Here is a 14,843-nt window from a genome sequence, read left to right on the forward strand (position 1 = left end):
GAATAATTAACCCACAACTGATGTTCTCAAGCACAAACTTCTCTGGAATACCAAAATTTTATAATTTTAGTCCTGTTTCTACCTCAAAAAATTTCTATTTTCTTAATTTTCTGTAGCTATCAAAATTTTATTCTTTTGCTCAGAACAGATTTTTGCGTTGATTACGCACAAAATTCTTTTTGGTAGTGTTTTTTACATAAAAAATGGTGGCATGATTAATAATTTAAAAACTAAAGATTTTATATGGTTGCAAACATAGACTAAAGAGTCGGTTTAAGTTTTCGTTATATAGCTGAGTTGCAAAATTTAAACGGAAAAATTGTTTTTGTTGCTATATGTGCCGTAAAACTAATGGTTCTCATGATTTCTCTTTGGCGATTTTTTTATCTCGTAAGCTTGAATTCGATATTCACGAAGCATTTTTTTCGGAAATTATATTTTGTTAAAGAAAATTATAAAAGAGACAATCAAAACTGTCCGAAGTTTCAGTGATCGCTTCAGTTTCTGTGTTTGTTAATGAATAATCATGAATAATCAATGTGTAATATTGCCCTAGAAAAAAAATGAAACTAGTAATTTTTTATTACGTACATTAGAAAAATTTTTGAAAATTTTTTTTGCTCGTAACCAACGTTAACCACAGTCGCTAGTAGGAAGTGATGAAGCTTTGACGAAAACTGAACAAAATGGTTCTGAATAGGATGCTATTCATCAATGTTGACTCTGATTTCTGTACAGAAAGTACGCTTGGCACGGATTCACAAATACTGCAGCTAAGGATTAACTTTGCGCTCTCAGAAAAACTTTCGATTTTTATCGCTTTTTCCTGTGAACACTTTCAATTTTTCTACCAATCAGTTTTTAGGTGCACAAATTTAAATATATACTTTTATGCAGAACCTTTTCCCTTGTAATTTTTTGAAACTGTGTTTTATAAAAAGACGTTTTTCATAAAAAATAGTTGTATTATTCATGATAACAGAAATATGGGGTTTTTACTACAAAAATGTCAATTTTTTTCATTTTTTTTAACAAAGATTGAATTTTTTTCTTCAACTATGAGACTTCAAAAAATCAACATTTATTTGAAAACCACAAAATCTTTGAGAAAACCCGTAGTAGCAACGACATTAAATGTAAGAGCTTTCAAAGTAAGATAAAAGAATACGCTACGTTATTTTTCGATGGAAAAAAAACCGTTGTTTGGTAACCGGTCATCAAAAAGACATCAGAAAGTGTCAGATGCCTATGAAAATAATAATAAACACAAGCAAAATTAAAAATTTATTAGAAAAGTGCGAGAAGAAAGTGTCGCCAATAAATCCACCAGCCTTTCTCGGAAAATTTTATCCATGATTCTTTTAACGTCTTCTTCAAGCCAATGAGAACTATCAATTGTAGGATGATGTGATAAGATTCCAAAACAAAACAAAATTATGAAAAAAATATGCAAATTAAAAAAATAAATACAAAAACTCGTCGCATCGAAGTCATAAAGCCAATAATGGAAGATAAAAAAGGTATCCAGATAAAATTTGTTTGCAGTAGGAAAAACAAAGGTCCTGTCAGTGTTCAGATTGACTTCGATTTCACAAAAATAACCAAAGATGAGATAATGTTCTAAAAAAATTCGAAAAATTATTGTTAAAGTTCTAACAGCCATTAGATATCCCCTCAAAGCACTAAATAATTTCACTTAATGCTCATTAGGAAGGTTCTTGCCCTTTTAGTCAATGTGTCTATAGCACAGGACTTCAAGAATTCAGTAAAATCTCAAAAAAAAACAAAATTCCATTAGTTATTTTGAACACTCAGAGTCAAACCAAAAAATTTAGCGATTTCTTGAAATCTAATTTTCTCTTCAATAGGCATCATTAGACTGTAAATGAAGTTTGTTTTTAACGGAACCTGAATATGAAAAATGATTATTTTTTAGTGACTTAAAAATCAAAATGTTTTGAAAGTTTTTTAATAAAACAGCTCTCAAATAGAATTTTAATTTGTTTGATAGTCAATTTCCCTATGAGAGCAGAGCTAGTATTTTTAATAATCTTTCGTCCATTAGCAACACCAAATCGATGCATTTTGTAGCGTGAAATGTAGTTTTAAATTAAAATTTTTTGAGAAAATGTTTATTCGAACAAAAATTACAATGAAAGTGAAAAATGTGAACCAAGTATGACGTGTTCACGTGGAACTTTAAACCTCGATAACTCCTCGAAAAAAAAGAAATTGAAAAATCTTTTTGATATCGGATTCTACGCTAGACGATCTTTTTAATGATGTCACTCACATTTCTCGACGATGAATATATCGATCGGGCAAAATATTCTGAACAAAAAAACCTTTTGAGTAAATTGTTGATCCAGCCTCAAGTGGGGTTGGAATAATTAACCCACAACTGATGTTCTCAAGCACAAACTTTTCTGGAATACCAAAATTTTATAATTTTAGTCCTGTTTCTACCTCAAAAAGTTTCTATTTTCGTAATTTTCTGTAGCTATCAAATTTTTATTCTTTTGCTCAGAACAGATTTTTGCGTTGATTACGCACAAAATTCTTTTTGGTAGTTTTTTTTTTTATATAAAAAATGGTGGCATGATTAATAATGCAAAAACTAAAGATTTTATATGGTTGCAAACATAGACTAAAGAGTCGGTTTAAGTTTTCGTTATATACCTGAGTTGCAAAATTTAAACGCAAAAATTGTTTTTGTTGCTATATGTGCCGTAAAACTAATGGTTCTCATGTTTTCTCTTTGGCAATTTTTTTATCTCGTAAGCTTGAATTCGATATTCACGAAGCATTTTTTTCGGAAATTATATTTTGTTAAAGAAAATTATAAAAGAGACAATCAAAACTGTCCGAAGTTTCAGTGATCGCTTCAGTTTCTGTGTTTGGTAATGAATAATCATGAATAATCAATGTGTAATATTGCCCTAGAAAAAAATGAAATTAGTAATTTTTTATTACGTACATTAGAAAAATTTTTGAAAATTTTTTTTGCTCGTAACCAACGTTAACCACAGTCGCTAGTAGGAAGTGATGAAGGTTTGGCGAAAACTGAACAAAATGGTTCTGAATAGGATGCTATTCATCAATGTTGACTCTGATTTCTGTACAGAAAGTACGCTTGGCACGGATTCACAAATACTGCAGCTAAGGATTAACTTTGCGCTCTCAGAAAAACTTTCGATTTTTATCGCTTTTTCCTGTGAACACTTTCAATTTTTCTACCAATCAGTTTTTAGGTGCACAAATTTAAATATATACTTTTATGCAGAACCTTTTCCCTTGTAATTTTTTGAAACTGTGTTTTATAAAAAGACGTTTTTCATAAAAAATAGTTGTATTATTCATGATAACAGAAATATGGGGTTTTTACTACAAAAATGTCAATTTTTTTCATTTTTTTAACAAAGATTGAATTTTTTTCTTCAACTATGAGACTTCAAAAAATCAACATTTATTTGAAAACCACAAAATCTTTGAGAAAACCCGTAGTAGCAACGACATTAAATGTAAGAGCTTTCAAAGTAAGGTAAAAGAATACGCTACGTTATTTTTCGATGGAAAAAAAACTGTTGTTTGGTAACTGGTCATCAAAAAGAAAGTGTCAGATGCCTATGAAAATAATAATAAACACAAGCAAAATTAAAAATTTAATAGAAAAGTGCGAGAAGAAAGTGTCGCCAATAAATCCACCAGCCTTTCTCGGAAAATTTTATCCATGAATTTTTTAACGTCTTCTTCAAGCCAATGAGAACTATCAATTGTAGGATGATGTGATAAGATTCCAAAACAAAACAAAATTATGAAAAAAACATGCAAATTAAAAAAATAAATACAAAAACTCGTCGCATCGAAGTCACAAAGCCAATAATGGAAGATAAAAAAGGTATCCAGATAAAATTTGGTTGCAGTAGGAAAAACAAAGGTCCTGTCAGTGTTCAGATTGACTTCGATTTCACAAAAATAACCAAAGATGAGATAATGTTCTAAAAAAATTCGAAAAATTATTGTTAAAGTTTTAACAGCCATTAGACATCCCCTCAAAGCACTAAATAATTTCTCTTAATGCTCATTAGGAAGGTTCTTGCCCTTTTAGTCAATGTGTCTATAGCACAGGACTTCAAGAATTCAGTAAAATCTCAAAAAAAAACAAAATTCCATTAGTTATTTTGAACACTCAGAGTCAAACCAAAAAATTTAGCGATTTCTTGAAATCTAATTTTCTCTTCAATAGGCATCATTAGACTGTAAATGAAGTTTGTCATTAACGGAACCTGAATATGAAAAATGATTATTTTTTAGTGACTTTAAAATCAAAATGTTTTGAAAGTTTTTTAATAAAACAGCTCTCAAAAAGAATTTTAATTTGTTTGATAGTCAATTTCCCTATGAGAGCAGAGCTAGTATTTTTAATAGTCTTCCGTCCATTAGCAACACCAAATCGATGCATTTTGTAGCGTGAAATGTAATTTTAAATTAAAATTTTTTGAGAAAATGTTTATTCGAACAAAAATTACACTGAAAGTGAAAAATGTGAACCAAGTATGACGTGTTCACATGGAACTTTAAACCTCGATAACTCCTCGAAAAAAAGGAAATTGAAAAATATTTTTGATATCGGATTCTACGCTAGACGATCTTTTTAATGATGTCACTCACATTTCTCGACGATGAATATATCGATCGGGCAAAATAGTCTGAACAAAAAAACCTTTTGAGTAAATTGTTCCTCCAGCCTCAAGTGGGGTTGGAATAATTAACCCACAACTGATGTTCTCAAGCACAAACTTCTCTGGAATACCAAAATTTTATTATTTTAGTCCTGTTTCTACCTCAAAAAATTTCTATTTTCTTATTTTTCTGTAGCTATCAAAATTTTATTCTTTTGCTCAGAACAGATTTTTGCGTTGATTACGCACAAAATTCTTTTTGGTAGCGTTTTTTACATAAAAAATGGTGGCATGATTAATAATGCAAAAACTAAAGATTTTATATGGTTGCAAACATAGACTAAAGAGTCGGTTTAAGTTTTCGTTATATACCTTAGTTGCAAAATTTAAACGGAAAAATTGTTTTTGTTGCTATATGTGCCGTAAAACTAATGGTTCTCATGATTTCTCTTTGGCGATTTTTTATCTCGTAAGCTTGAATTCGATATTCACGAAGCATTTTCTTCGGAAATTATATTTTGTTAAAGAAAATTATAAAAGAGACAATCAAAACTGTCCGAAGTTTCAGTGATTGCTTCAGTTTCTGTGTTTGGTAATGAATAATCATGAATAATCAATGTGTAATATTGCCCTAGAAAAAAAAATGAAACTAGTAATTTTTTATTACGTACATGAGAAAAATTTTTGAAAATTTTTTTGCTCGTAACCAACGTTAACCACAGTCGCTAGTAGGAAGTGATGAAGGTTTGACGAAAACTGAACAAAATGGTTCTGAATTAGATGCTATTCATTAATGTTGACTCTGATTTCTGTACAAAAAGTACGCTTGGCACGGATTCCCAAATATTGCAGTTAAGGATTAACTTTGCGCTCTCAGAAAAACTTTTGATTTTTATCACTTTTTCATGTGAACACTTTCAATTTTTCTACCAATCAGTTTTTAGGTGCACAACCCAGGTTGAGGTCCATATCCAAATTGACTTCTGATCAGACCCAGTCGAGCGCACAACCGTGTGTTCCCAGACCGAAATTACAGGGTCTTTTCGGAAGTTCGAGCGCACTACGGTCTGATCATTGTCTGGAGATGGTCTGATAAGAGGTCGATTTGGTCTGAAAAGTCTGATCATAGGCGGAGTCGAGCGCACTTGGGTCTGATCAGAGGAAATTTTGAGCGCAATTGGGTCTGATCATAGGTGGATTCGAGCGCACTTTTGTCTGATCAGAGGCGACTTCGAGCGCAATTGGATCTGATCATAAATGTCTTCAAACGCAAATGGGTCTGATCAGGGACCATTTCGAGCGCATTATTTTTTTTTCATTTTTTTTACTGAAAGATGTTGGCTCTGCCAAGAGGCAGCCAAAAAGCAGCTTTCTGATCAGAGACTCATCTAAAGTCTGATAGCTCTGATCAGAAAAAAAGAGTCCAGCAGATAGCTGAGGCCGGTCCCCTTTAGAAAAATTTTTGATCAACTGGAGACCACGACGTTTCTTATGGAAAGCTGTCTTATTTCATCCATTGAGTCAGAATTATAAACTAATCGGTACACTAAATAAAATTTGTTCTCAACAGTTGGGTTTTGTTTTCTTTAGCAACACTTTTAAAATTGATTTTTCCTTAGATGAATTAAATGCAGCAAACATCAGTTTTTATGAAATGAATATATTATAGCAAAATTAGGAGATTTTTTTCATAAGTAAAATCTGTCTCTGATCAGACTATTTCGAGCGCACTTGAGTCTGATCAGAACCGGTTTGGAGCGCACTTCAGTCTGATCATAAATAGCTGCAAGCGCAACTGGGTCTGATCATAACTGCTTCGAGCGCAACTGGGTCTGATCATAACCTCTTCGAGCGCATTTGAGTCTGATCATAGTCTGATTAAGGTCTGGGCAATGGTCTAAATTTGAGTCTGGACCATGGTCTGAAGATGGTCTGACCAGAACACCTTCGGTCTGAAAAGTCTGGTCAGAGACCTTCTGTGTCTGGAAAGTCTGATCAGAGGTCACTTGGGTCTGGAAAGTCTGATCAGGGTGAATTTCCGTCTGGAAATTCTGATCAGAGATAATTTCGGTCTGGAAAGTCTGATCAGAAGCAAATTTGGGTCTGGACCTCAACCTGGGAAATTTAAATATATATTTTTATGCAGAACCTTTTCCCTTGTAATTTTTTGAAACTGTGTTTTATAAAAAGACGTTTTTCATGAAAAATAGTTGTATTGTTCATGATAACAGAAATATGGTGTCTCAGGGCTCAACCTTTACTGCCAATGTTGAACCATTTGATCTCGCTTTCAGAACGGAGTTTGCTATAATAAAATCAGCGAAACAATTTTGCTCATTTTCGAAGATAGGATTGCAGAATATTCTAGGTGAAGCTGTTCTGAGAATAAATTCAGGTGCTCTTGAAAACAGGCAGTCAAAGGAGCAATTCTGTATTAACAAGTTTCCTCAGGAAAAAATTGAGGTTTTTCCCATTGTGCCGCCCCCCCCCCCGCTCCCCACAGAAAATGCCACCCCAAAAAAATGCCCCCCCCCCTATTGTGGAGTTATCATGAGGTGGGGGCTATGATGGAAAAAGACCCGGATATTGTATTTTCCTCTAATTTTCAGCATGAAATTTGGAATGGTAAGTAGAAAATATAAATTAATCTTTTTTTGCAAGTATTAAAATTTTCATATAATTTTTTAAAGGCAGAAAATGCGTCTTTTAAACAAAATTCAAATTAATACAGTATAAATCAATTTTCTGCAGCTTTCCGAAAATCTTACTAATACGAGAAAAAAAAACTTAGAGAAAAATTTGCCTCCGCGTGCATTGGTGTCCTTTTTTCAATCAAATTCAATTTTGAAAGCGATGTGACTTATTCTATTAAGTATGGTGAAATTTGAAATGCAAGCTAATAACTGGTTTTGAGATTAAAGTGAACTGATTTTCCTTTTATGAATTACAACCCACAGTTGTATCTCTTTGGACCTCAGGGGACAAAGTGACTGGATGTGGGGCGTGATTGTTGGAATGAAAGGTCCTGATGACTACTAACCGGATCTAATTCAAACTATTCAAACGGTCTTTTCATTGGATTGATTCAATTTCACTTCCATAAACTGGAACAAATGTCTCCCCAATTATTCGACATTGACCCCGCCCACCGATAAAGCAACCAGCATCGAATATATTTTTAAATTTTATGGTGAATGTAGTCACAATTTTATAAATATCAACTGCAAAATTTCTCCTCCTTTTGCTTTTTCTTCACTTGTTCTGTAAGTTCATTCGAAACTGAGATCTTTTCCATTATATCCCCCCATCTTATTGTAGTTATGCCATGATGGGGAGGGGGTATAATTTCATGGAGGGGTGGGGGGGGGGCTATAATGGGAAATACTCAACTTTTCTATCGAAATCTCATTGCCTTAATCTGGTCCGCGGGGCTACGCAACATATAAAATATGCACTACTTTCATCATTCACATTGTTATAGTTTTTAAAGCTTAAGTTTTTATTTTAAATCGTCTACTTCCTTGTTTGGGAATTTGAGCGCTGAACTTAAATTTAGGATTATTATTTGAGCTATTCTGAATGTATTCTTTTTGGACGGGGATGAATTTGAAAAGCGGCTTGTACCGCTATGGCTTTCGTCTTGCGCTGAAAAATGCAAAAGATATTAAAAATTAATCTAAGCATACTTAGCTCAATATGAATTATGATATAATAATTTTATAATTCTTCGCAACCTGTATTTGACAAGTCATGTTTTATTAACAAAGGCAAGGGAAAACAAAAAAGCCAAAAACGATTGTTGTAATTCCAGCTATTTTGATTTTTAGTTTTTCTCTTATGAATTTCTTACGAACGTGAGATGTAAATGAAAGTCACGTTTGAAGTTCTTTGTTAAATAACCGATACTAAAAATAAAGCTGCATTTTGTTCCTTGTTTTCCGATTAAACAATTTATATCAAATATATCAGCAGCTTCTGAGGTAATTTATTTACAAATAGCCATATTTCGTGATCTAATCTCAATAAAGCATTAATTACTAAATATTTCAAAGAAAAATACAACTATAATTTATTAGTATTCACATGATGGGCGTAAATGTTTTGTCCCACCGCTTCACAATTTTAGAAACTTTTCTAAGCTACTTTTCCACCGAACGTCATTATTTTCAGCATAAGATGAGAAACAATAAACCTAAGAGGAATTGGTGATCTTAATTATTGCCTATTAATCGTTTTTCATTCATATTAATCGATATCCAAGAAACTTCATAGTAGTTTTGAATTTTTGGTACGTCAATTTTGACCCCTTGATAGATTTATATATATATATATATATATATATATATATATATATATATATATATATATATATATATATATATATATATTCGCAAAAGTTTTTTTTAAGAATATACTTTAAGGAATGGGTATTATTAGTGAAATAATAGCTATTTGCGTCAGCAAATGAAATAAACCAGATTAATGTCCTGCACAGTGTAAGAAAGATTTTTTCCAGAAGCTTATCACAAGCTTTCGATTTCCACCACTTAACTTTGCGTTAGTTTTTCTTTGTAAGGTTGAGGATATATCCAGCTGAACTGAAAAATTTTCGATGAAAAATTTAGTTCTCATAGAACTCGTTTTCCTTACAATTTGGAAAATTCAGGACAGCTCCACAAAAACAATCAGCAGGCAACTCCTGTTGTTCAGAACTCAAACTATTATGAAACATTTAACTGCAGTTGAAAAATACATTGACCAAAAAACTCTTTCTTCTTAATTTTATTCTTTCTTCCTAATATAGTTCCCAGATCTCAGTTGCTTGAAAATTTAGGATAAATATTGCTGTCTGATCTTATAAAAATCTTGGAAAAATTTTCTCATTTTTCTGTTTGATAATCAATTTACAGTTGTATTATTTTCTTGTGAAAAAATGAAAGATTTTTCAATGTTTTTTAAACTGAGAGAACGTTGAAGAATGACACGTACGGTGAGATCTGATTTTCTTCTTTTTTCTGATGTTTCAAATTTTCCGTCCAACGAAGCCAGACGAATTTCTCCAATTTTGACTTTTTTGTTTTTTTTTGCATTTTTAATTAGCGCCGCTCTTGTGGCAAATTGTAATTTATATAAGTGTCAGTTGTAATTTATATTTGTAGTCAAAGACAGCAAAACAAATAAGATGACAAAAACAGCAAAAAAAATGTCTAGTTAAAAATATTGCATACTTTTTGTTATTTATAGAGAAGCATGATCACCCTGTATTTTGACGGTCAAACCGTTTTTTTCTTGCAGAAGCATAGCTACCTTCAAAAACTTATTCTGTCATCATCACGGACAAATTAATCTATAATTAACATATTCTATAATCATCAGATATTCATTTCTTTTGTTTCTGGTTTTTTGAGGGGCTTGACCATGATGTGCAAATCAACGTCTTTGTTTAGACATCTTCAATAAAACATGGCAAAATTGCTCTACAAAACTTCATTTGCCAAACTCTCGCCGATCAAAAGTGCTGATACAAAATTATTTTAAAATAAATAAAGTTATGCCCAGAAGCTGTAAGTTGAAATTCCTCGATGCTTTAAGACCAAAAAGAATTCATCTTCAAAAATCTTTATGCTGCTGAATTTTAGATCTGAGAATTTTACATGTGAAAACCATCTTGCCGACAAATGATATCTTGGGTAGACTACCGTTTCAGTCTTCAAATAAACAATTTTTTTCTAAATTACTAAACTGGGGTCTTATGATATGTTTCACGGTGAACATCTAATTGAACACATGATTTTTCGTGTTAGATCCATGGAAAACAGAATCGTTATCCTGTAAGATCTGACAAAAAGTTGTCATCGGCTCAGGCCTAACAAATTGTCGAAAAAATGTTAATCATCGTAGAATTTCGGTAGCCACTGGAGTTAAATCTGAAAAACCATTATTTAAGACACATCAGATCTTGCATAGAACTCTCCACATTCAAGAATCAAAACTCAAGGATCATTGTTACCCCCAATCAGTTTTAAATAGACATTCCGCTCACACTTTTCTTTTTGACGTGTTCACTTTTTACATAATTGCGGGTCTTCTAATCTCCATGCGTGTTATAAAGTTGAACTAAACTCACCCCGCCTAATTACAAATTTTTGATGATGATATTTTCGATCTAGTCCGAGCAAAATCGAAGCACAGTACTATTAAAATTGCGTCACTGTGTTTTCCCAACACACCAACACATAAGCTACATAGCAACTATGAAGTTGAATATCAAAGAATAAATTTGAATAAAAACAAGATGTATCTACAACCCGTGTGCTGTAAAAATAACGTACCATAACAATAAAGTTGCTCAAAGTTGATTTTGACTTTGTCTGGCTATGATAACCCAAAATTCAAATAAGATTAAAGTTAATAGAGTTATGATGTTATATCCAACTTTAATTTGAACAAAAAAAACGCCAGAGAAATTTTGAAAACTTCAAATTTTCTGCTTGGCTGGGCTTCAATTAGACTTACTTCTAGCGACGAATGCTGTCTGATAGTTAACACATTCCCAATATTTTTTCTCTATTTAGACTAATTATTTAGTAAGTTATCGTTACTTTGAATTGACTTATTTGTATTTCTATATATATTTGCTTTTATCTAACTTTACTTATTTCTATTTGAAAGTAAAATTTTTTTAATATCTTGAAAAAAAATTCTTTAGTCTTGTCATTAATGCAACTATTATATTGAAATATTAAACAATCATTAATTATATTGAGCATTATATTGAAAATTGATCAAGCTGACAGGAAATTAAAAATAAACTCTTTTTAATGAGTATATTTAAATTGTATTCATTGCTTCAGAAATGGTTCAAGATTGTAAATTATAAATAGTTTGTAGTTAATAGTAAATATTTCCAACGTGCATATTGCATAGCATTTAGGGTTCCCTACTCGAGAACAAAAAAGTTAATCTTGCAAACGTAACGTTTTGCAAGATTGCATTTTGTTTTCAACTCGGGGTTGCCTCTCGGTAGAACTAATCTCTTTTCTTTTGTCTCTAGATGACTTTCTCAAAAAGTCTGCAAATACGGTTTGAAGTTTATTTCAAGTTGTTTTTTAATATTTGGAACGTCTTCAGTTGCAAAGGTAAAAAATTAAAATCTGTTTTAATGTTTATGTCGTTTTTCCATGTATAGATAGAAGTTTTATTGTTACAAATTTATTGAACTCGAGTTATGTTTCAGTTCTCAAACATCGTTCAAACTCCCAAGCTTACAAGTAATTGTGTTTCAGGTGCTTGAATATTAGCACCAGACTCAATGATATTTTACCAAAAAAGTTGAAGATGTTTCTCATTGTTGAACAGACAAAGCAGTGCCAGACAGAACAGTCCAGAACAAAAAAAGTCCTGAATAGCAAAATTATTCCCAGACAAAATAGTCCAATTAACAAGGCGACTCCTTAAGTTAACCATATTACTGTAAGCCTGCCAGAAATATGTGTTTTGAAACAAGTTTTTGGTTTAAACCTTATTAATGTCAGTTAAAAACAATGAAGTCAGAAACTTTACTCATAGATTATGCTTGTTAATTGTTTGCAGATTATGTGTACAATTGTTTTGTTATTCATTCGGGACAAATTTGTCTGGAACTATTTTGTCTGCTTTTGTCGGACTCTTTTGTCAGGGTTTCTCATTCCTGTTTCTCTTAGTTTCTGATTCATTGGTTGGCTGGATCCGTAAAGCAAAGTAATTGATGAAAGTTTTATGTTTCTGAGTCGCCTTTTTTTAGTCAAAAATGGAGCAGAAAGTTATATTATATTTTTCAATTAACATCGGTGTCCTGAAGAGTGACATTTGAAAGAAAATTTGGAAAACTTTCACGATAATAAATTCACTCCTATTTTAAAGAGTTTGCTCAGTTCCTTTTTTTTCGTCTGAGAGCAACGATTTGTAGTCAAAAGTGTTATCTGAGAATTTTTTTTGAGAACTTCTTGAAAAATCTGTAAACTAGCCATCAATGGAGTAGGGAAATCTTTCGTGTATAGATTTTTCACTCTTTCGGTTTTCTCGAACATAAAATTTGTGATACTATCTTGTCGATTTTTTTGCTTCCTCCCATTTCCTGCAATTATATGATATAATAATGAAGATCAGCATTGAAATAGCTGGACTTATTCAACCAACACTTCATCTATAATAACTATTTGATGTTGAAACACGCATCTGCTCTTAATGAAAAACCATTAATTTCGAAATAATTAGCCAGAAAATGATTTCCATGATCTCAATTTTTGGCATCAAATAATGATTGGAGTATTGGAACTTCTGGTATTTTATCTTGTGGCAATTTTTGCCACGGCTTGGTATCTAGGTCTCAATGGCATTTTAATTTCTGGCACAGCATTTTTTTTGTCATTTTAAAACTTGTCAAGCTACGTTACTCTGACAGAATCATCTGAAAAATCTGGATTTGCCCCTCTATGAACGCTATATATTTTAAATGTAACACTGAACACACACACCGAAGAATACATTTTCTTTACAGATGTTGCACAATGAACGTTAATTTTTGCTTTTTATTGACTGACCACGGACATAGAGGCTTTTAATTGTCAAAAGTTTACAGTGCCAGAGATTCCTATTTACATAGCCCGAAGTTGTAAGTCTATGAAGTTTTGGCATCTTCAGACTTCTGGTTTTATTTTATGCTAAAATGATTCTGTCATAATTGACTATGTAAGATATCATTTCAAAAATTTGGTTTAAAATTTCGAGTCGCCTCGCGGTTCTCACTGCTGAGATTTTGTGCAACATGCTGTTACTCTCACTTTCACACCTGTTTTTCAAACTTTGATAAAAAACCGAATTCAAGTACTCCTCGTTGTGTAGTAGGACTTTACGTTAGGAATGAGACTTTTTTGAAAATAGATTTTTGCCTAACATTTCTTCATTAAAAAATAGTACTTGGTCTCAACTACTTATGCTTTACATTGCCTCGTGCCTCCCACCGATCCAATATGGATCAACAGCAAAACAGTTCATTTTCGGAGGTTCTCCCTTCAGGATCAATAAACCCAAATGCCAAATTCAAAGCACACTGAAGACTGAAATCATTCCCTATTAACAAAGCACTACGTCAGAATCGCTGAAATCTTTCAGAAGGCTTTAAATGAGGTGATAAGCAGTATTCTGACTGAGTTTCAGCCAAAACAAAGATAGAAAACGAGCTTGACAAAAACGTCTTTAACTATCAACCAGAATTAACTATATACCGTTATGATGAGAGCGTCAATCGAAGCTGTGATATAAACCACTTGAAGGTAAACGGACCAAGGATCTTAAGAAGAAAATTTTTAATTTTTTTCAAACCTTCGATGAATATTGCCGCATTGACTACCAAGGTTTCCCAAAGAATGTATTAATCAGAGTGAGTAATGTACCATAAGTGTAAGAAGATGAATCCCCTCGTACCCAAGTACGAACATTGTTTCATTCTTTGCTCAAATTGTCGATTATGTTTTCAATGATTCTTGAATATTGATAGGAGAATATATCAAAGCAATAGATTCAATTGATGCTACGTCAAAAGTTAGAGCAAGAAACAGAGGATTGAAAAGATACCAACAAAATAGCGACAAATTTTTTTATTGGGATGTCTTGCAGTTTTCAAACAACAACTTAAAATACTGACAACACGTTTTCGAAAATATAACCGAGAGTCTCAGCAACGAAGGCAACTTATTTGAACGCTTCATAAATTAAAAAAACGTTTTTAAGCGATCCCTACGTTCCACAATTAAACACAATAACTAGAAACTAAGAACCATGTTACATACAGAGGTAATATTTCCGAATGATTCTTTAGAGTTTACTGAGATAAAGGAAAAAGTCTTTAGAAATTTTTACGAAAAAAATATTGAAGAACAGTTATGATAACTTCAAAGCTAAGCTAATAGTTTATCTAAAGTATGTCGACACAATACATCAATAAATGAGAGGGGATTTGTTGAAACAAAACTTTGAGGGTGATGACACCCCAGGAGCCCAATTTGAACGCTTGATTGCAATTTTTTACTCAATCAAAAACTTTTACTTAGATCTGAACTGTAAAGGCTCAAATTCTCTCATAAAACCTTTAACAGACTTTAACATAACGGAAATAGGAAA

The 14,843-nt window shown here is 32.1% G+C and overlaps 2 protein-coding genes across 10 annotated transcripts in view; one reads left to right on the forward strand and one right to left on the reverse strand.

Moving 5' to 3' along the window:
* LOC142339105 (unconventional myosin-VI-like) overlaps positions 1-14,843 on the reverse strand; it is a 223,680-nt gene that overhangs the window by 171,780 nt on the left and 37,057 nt on the right. The window lies entirely within an intron of this gene.
* LOC142339102 (carbonic anhydrase-related protein-like) overlaps positions 1-14,843 on the forward strand; it is an 82,458-nt gene that overhangs the window by 44,815 nt on the left and 22,800 nt on the right. The window contains exon 1 of one of the 7 annotated variants that reach the window (XM_075388829.1): positions 7,688-7,945. The exons of 5 other annotated variants lie outside the window; for them this stretch is intronic. The gene's annotated coding sequence lies outside the window, so the exon portion shown is untranslated. Of the gene's footprint in view, positions 1-7,687; positions 7,946-8,460; positions 8,663-14,843 lie in introns of those variants that run through there. One more of the 7 variants, XM_075388826.1, reaches the window with a different exon arrangement.

Source organism: Convolutriloba macropyga, chromosome 5, assembly GCF_964194025.1.
Source record: "Convolutriloba macropyga chromosome 5, txConMacr16.3, whole genome shotgun sequence".
In the NCBI taxonomy this organism is placed as follows: Eukaryota; Metazoa; Xenacoelomorpha; order Acoela; family Convolutidae; genus Convolutriloba; species Convolutriloba macropyga.